At 37.7% G+C, this 6,236-nt stretch overlaps 1 protein-coding gene across 1 annotated transcript in view; it reads left to right on the top strand.

Annotated features, from left to right (window-relative positions):
* CUL2 (cullin 2) overlaps positions 1–6,236 on the top strand; it is a 167,310-nt gene that overhangs the window by 457 nt on the left and 160,617 nt on the right. The window lies entirely within an intron of this gene.

The following is a 6,236-nucleotide window of genomic DNA, read 5'->3' as shown; positions in this document are numbered from 1 at the left end:
AGGAGGGGGGAGGGGAGGGGGCGGGAAGCGGGTGGCCTGGGAAGATGGTGTCTTGTAAGTGTTTCCGGCTTCCCAGAGCGCTGTCCCCTATTCCGGCCACCCCCTGGTCTGGGTCCCTGGCCTCCACAACCTGGCCTTGGCCGCCCCTCCCTTGGCCCCATTTTCCTCGGAAGGAAGGAAGGTGAGAGTGCGTGTACTCATGTGCTTATTTGCATGCTCACAGGGATACACAACTCTGTGTTTGGGGGTGGGGGACGGCGTCAGTCTCTGGCATCCTTACCACGAGTATTTTCACTTTTGTTTCCGCAGACAACGAGGATTGATAGCTATGGGGAGGAGTAGCCTACGTACATGCTAGCCTGTCTTAACAATTAGGGTCTGGTGAAATAAGCTGCTCAGGCTCTCTGCAGAGCACTTACACTAGGAGGTCTGGACCATTCCCTACACCCCACAAATACTGTACGTGCATGTAAACAAAACATCTGTGAATTGCACACTGATTATTGTTAAATCTTCTCCTTTCCCCCACGGATTACTATTACCATTGAAGGACCGTACTTTGGAAGTTTAAAATTTGAAAATAGTAAGATATAAACTGTTAACATTAGCTGTAGAATCTTTATCCTCTCTACCCTGTGATTTTCCGTTTTATAAGTGTGAAGTTAGTTTACCCATGTCTTTTATGCTCACCAGCCTATCACTAAATTAAATGTTGTGGATCTTCTCTAAAATCAATTTTGCCTTATCTATCAGTTAAATATTTATTAAGCTCCTGGTTCTTTTGCCAAGTGTAAGACTCTGAAATTTCTGCTCTCCTGGAGTTTCAGTTTTGGTGGTGGGATGGGAGAGGTAGCCAATGAATGAGACAGGAATAATTTCAGAAAATCATGTGTTATAAAGGAAATAAAATAGGGAGTTGTGGTAGTGACTGGGAGACTACTTCTGATGCTGTGGTCAGGAAAGCCCTGTCTGAGATGACATTTGGCCCGATATCAGAAAAGTGAGAGGGATTTAGCCTTTGGAAATATGACTGAAGTGTTCCTGTCTGAGGGAACAACAAATGGAAATGCCCAGATGTAGTATCAAGCTTGCGTTAAGCAAACTGAAAGAAGCTCAGGTAAGGCTTGTGTGAAAGGTAAGAAGTAAGGTGAAAGCCTAGGGTCAGATCGTGTGGGGTCTTATTGCCCAAAGGCCTTTGGCTTTTATTTTTAAAGTACATTGAAAAACTATTGGAATTTTTGCAAAGCTGGGAGTGGTAGGGCTTGATTTACAATCTGACTGGAGGAGATGGGATGAGAGGAAAAAGGAAGCAGGAAAACAGTGAAAAGACTGTGGCAGGCTGAGTAGAGTAGTGTTAGAGACAAGTAAAAAAGGTTTTGAGGTACATTTTGGAGTTAAAGGTATTGAATTTGTGGTTTGGATGGAAGTGCATTTGGTTGGGAGTGGTGCTTTCTGGGTTTTGGGCTTTAACTGGAGGGTGGCAATGCCATGTATAGAGATAGGGAAGAGGTGAGGGAAGCAGGTTATATGGGGATAAGGTAGGATTGGACATGCTAAATAGAAACTATTAGATGTTCAAGTAGAGGTTAGAAGCAGGCGTTTAGATATACAAATCTGGAATTTAGTGGAGAGGTTAAGGAGTTGTTTATTCAACAAATATTTTCCAAGCACCAGCTATGGACCAGGCAGTGGGGATATAGTAGTGAGAAAGTAGATAAAAATCTCTGCCTTCATGGGACTTAAATTTTGATGAGGAGAGAAAGAGATGGGGAGTCATCAGCATTTATCTGTTGGGTTATTTATGTTTTGAATAAAAACTACATGAGTCAAAATTTAAAATGTTTAATGGAAAAAAATGTTTAATGGAGTATAGAATGAAAATCTCTATTTTTTTGTCTTCCATTACCAGTTTTGCTTGGCGCCAAACAATATAAATGTTTTCTTACATGTGCTTCCAAAGATGTATTTTATGCACATATAAGCAAATATGTACATATTCTCCCTACTTTGCAAAATTGGTAGCATACTTCACCTGCTTTGACACCTTGCATTTTTTTTAGAGTATTAAATAGTATTTAAAAGTTATGAAACAGGATGGGACCACCTAAGGAAACATGTAGAAAGCAGAGGAGAAAGTCATGGGGCATGGCAACATTTTCTAAGTTGGTCCTTGCCCTCTGAGTTTTGGACCTACAGATGTGGAGTTGTTTAAAGAGCTTTTTGTGACATGTTTTATAAAAGTTTGCATTGTTTCTTTTGTGCCCCTTTCTTATCTGCCTGTTTTCTTAAAAAAAAATTTTTTTTTTTAAATTGATTTCAGAGAGAGGAAGGGGGAGGGAGAGAAAAATAGAAACATCAATGATGAGAAGGAATCATTGATCTGGTGTCTCCAGCACACCCCCTACTGGGGATGGAGCCCACAACCCAGTCCTGTCCTGATGGGAAATCAAACCATGACCTCCTGGTTTATGGGTTGACGCTCAGCCACTGAGCCATACCACAGAGCTGCCTGTCCTCTTTATATGCTGGAAAAGTATTTCAGTATTATTGAAAGCACTTTTCATGTATGTATTATCAAAGTAAATTGATGACAGGATCAGGTCTTGAATCTTAATATGTTGAAGACTTTTTACTGGCTAATGTTAAATCTTGGAAAAACAAGCAGAAATTTAGAATGTTACCATGAGATTTATAATAGGTTATTGATCTTTGAGATATATGACTAAATTCTCTCTCAGTAATAAGTTAATCACAGTATCTGTTCATAGTGATCTGGCTCCTTGCCTGGGTTTGAATCGTAACAGTCATGGTTTTATTACATTGCAGATGTTAGCATAATCTTTGTGTTACTATCTTCAATATATAGATTCATCCTGTGTTACTACTTTGAATTGTAAAGGCCTATTGGAGATACTGGACCCATGCAGTTCTTTTGATTCTTAAAATTTTTTTTTTTTTTTTTTGAAGTACAGACTAAGTTTTTAATTCATATTCTTAATACCAATCTGGGTAACAGCAAAATGAGAAGCCTACATACTCAACAAAAAATTTTTTTTTTATTCTTAAAAGTTTTGAAATGTGTAGTGTTAAGAGCATGATGTTAGCATCTGCAACAATATTTGGGGTGCAGTTGAACCCTGTTAATTGAGTCATCTGGAGGAGGGGAGATGGAATATTTTCTGTAAGTTGCTTTAAGCATTATTACTTCGAAGAATTAAAAATCTGGACTCATATTGGGTTTTCTATTGAATTTATAATGCTTTCTGTATTGGATGACATTTTGATTTTCAGTTAGCTGTATTTAGCCAGATGCTTTCTATATAAATTGACATACCTATTTATTTTCTGAGATTGTTCTTGGTTTAAGAACTGTTTAGTTTGATTTTTGTGGTTAATTTTATTGTTACCTCTCTTTAATTCTTTTTTGCCTGAGATTAAAGTAAGCAGCAGGTTTCTACGTTGGAGAAATATAATCTTTGATAGGAAAGATTTAATAGTACTTTCTGAAGCATTAGACATTAATTATTACATATAAGACCACTGTGTGAAATATGTGAGGAGTTTGTTAAGCTTATTTAAACTCTGTAAATGTATAGGGTTAATGTCCTATTTGAAGATTTAGTTATCCAAAGGATTTTCATTTATATACTTGAACATTATAAATGATGTTACTGTTGCTATTTAATCATTAGATTATAGTCTCTGTGTGTCTCAGAATTTTTCATCAATCAACTTGACAGTTTATCATTTTAGAGGTCTGGAATATAGGAAATAAGTATCTATTAACTCAGTGACTTAAATCTTGTTTTAATGTAGGTTGCTTTTCAAATAATGAAATGTTGGGTTTACTCTGTATAAATAATTCTTGGATTTCTCAACTTTGTTTTAATTCAGTTGAAGGAGAAAAAGTACTGGATACTTAAAAGCATTAATACTTTTTTTTGGAAATAATTTTGGACTTACAGAGAAGTTGCTAAAAATGGTATAGAGAGCTCAGGTATACCCTTCACCCAGCTTTCCCTAATGTTAACTTATATAACCAGAACACAATGATCAAAACCAGGAAATTAACATTGGTACAATACTATTAACTAAATTACAGACCTTATTTGAATCTCACCAGTTTTTCCACTAATGTCCTTTTTCTGTTTCAGGATTCGATCCGAGGTCAGACATGGCATTTAGTTGTGTCTCCCTAGTCTCTTCTGATCGTGACACTCTTTTCTTACCATTCATGACCTTCACACTTGTAATGAGTGTAATTGGTTATTTTTCAGAATATCTCTCAATTTGAGTTTGTCTGATATTTTCTCATTATTGGGTTGAGGGTATACATTTTTGGGAAAATACTACACAAGTGATGTTGTGTCCTAATCAGTGCATCATTATCACAGGATACAAGATGTCAGTAAACCAGTTTAGAGATGATGTTAGCTCTCATTTGGTTAAGGTTGTGTCTGTTAAATTTCCCTACTTGTAAAGTTACTATCTTTCTCTTTATAAATACTATCTTGGGGAGATTCTTTGAAACTGCAGATATCTTGTTCTCAAAACTTTTGCATTTTCTCCGCTGCAATCCTGGAATCAATCATTCCTCCAAGGGTCTTAAGTATTTTCCTTATTTTCTGTACTTAGAATATAACTTGTTCTAAACCTGTTCATTAAAAAACTAATTATAGTATATTATCTTACCTGAAATTTAGGCTCCGGTATTACATTTTATTGGTAATTTTTTGAATGGCCACATATATATTTAAATATATTTTTATTGATTTCAGAGAGGAAGGGAGAGGAGAGAGAGATAGAAACATCAGTGATGAGAGAGAATCATCAATCGGCTGCCTTGATTTTCTTAATTGCTTCTTTATTCTCATCTTTACATTAGGTTACCTAGCTGTTCTCTTAGAACTGGTAACTGATTTTAAAACTGTTGATGTCAAATTATTAGTATTTATTGCCTTTTATGGGCATGGTAAGGAAAGCACAGTTTTATTATTATTTTTATATTTTTATTGATTTCAGAGAGGAAGAGAGAGATAGAAACATCAATGATGAGAGAGAATCATTGATTGGCTGCCTCTTGCACACCCCCTATTGGGGATCAAGCCTGAAACCTGAGCATGTGCCCAGACTGGGAAATCGAACCGTGGCTCCTGGTTCATAGGTCGACACTCAACCATTGAGCCATGCCGGCTGAGCTATTATTATTACTAGAGGCCCGGTGCACGAAATTCGTGCACTCGGGGCGGGGGTCCTCAACCCAGTCTGTGCCCTCTCGCAGTCCAGGAGCCCTTGGTGGGTGTCCAACTGATGGCTTAGGCCCGCTCCCCGCGGGAGAGGCTCCTGCCACCACTGCTGCACTTGCCAGCAGTGAGGCTGGCTCAGGGCTTCTGGCTGAGCGACGTTCCCCCTGTGGGAGCGCACTGACCACCAGGGGCAGCTCCTGTGTTGAGCGTCTACCCCCTGGTGGTCACTGTGTGCCATAGCGACCAATTGTTCTGCTGCCTGATTGGTCGATTTGCATATTAGCCTTTTATTATATAGGATTACATATTACTTTAATGTCTCATTTCCCAATATATGACAGTCACTTTTTAAAGTATGTTTAGGCTGCCTGGCTGGTGTTTCTCAGTGGTTGAGCATCAACCTATGAACCAGGAAGTCACAGTTCGATTCCCTGTCAGGGCACATGCCCAAGTTGCAGACTAGATCCCCAGTGTGGGGTATACAGGAGAAAGTCGATCAGTGATTCTCTCTCACCATTGATGTTTCTATCTTTCTCTCCCTCTCCCTTCCTCTCTAAAATTAACAATAAAAATATATTAAAGTATGTTTAGGCTAAAAATTTACAGTCTTTTGATATTACCCAATTTAAATATTCGTAGAAAAAGTAAACACCTACTTTTTCAATAGTTTATCAGTATTACTACTGAGTCCACAAACTATGAGAATAACAAAAGACCTACTCTTTTACTTCCTCTTAAATTCCAATTATTGAATCATAAATGGTACTCCATTTGAGATGATATTTTTTGCAGAATATTTGGTGAATTATATTGGATTGTTTGTATGATTTCTTCAGAGTTCTTAATCAGGATAAATTCTCTTTCATTTTTCAGGGTTACTGAGCTGTAGAATTAGATCTTGATGGCACTATTTATCTTCAGATGGTAATATGACATAATGGAGATTAGCATGGACTCTGAAAGTTGAGGAACCCAAGCTCAAATAATAAG

This window comes from Myotis brandtii, unplaced genomic scaffold (genome assembly GCF_000412655.1).
Source record: "Myotis brandtii unplaced genomic scaffold, ASM41265v1 scaffold41, whole genome shotgun sequence".
Taxonomy (NCBI): domain Eukaryota; kingdom Metazoa; phylum Chordata; class Mammalia; order Chiroptera; family Vespertilionidae; genus Myotis; species Myotis brandtii.
This window is presented reverse-complemented; position numbering and strand designations above follow the sequence as displayed.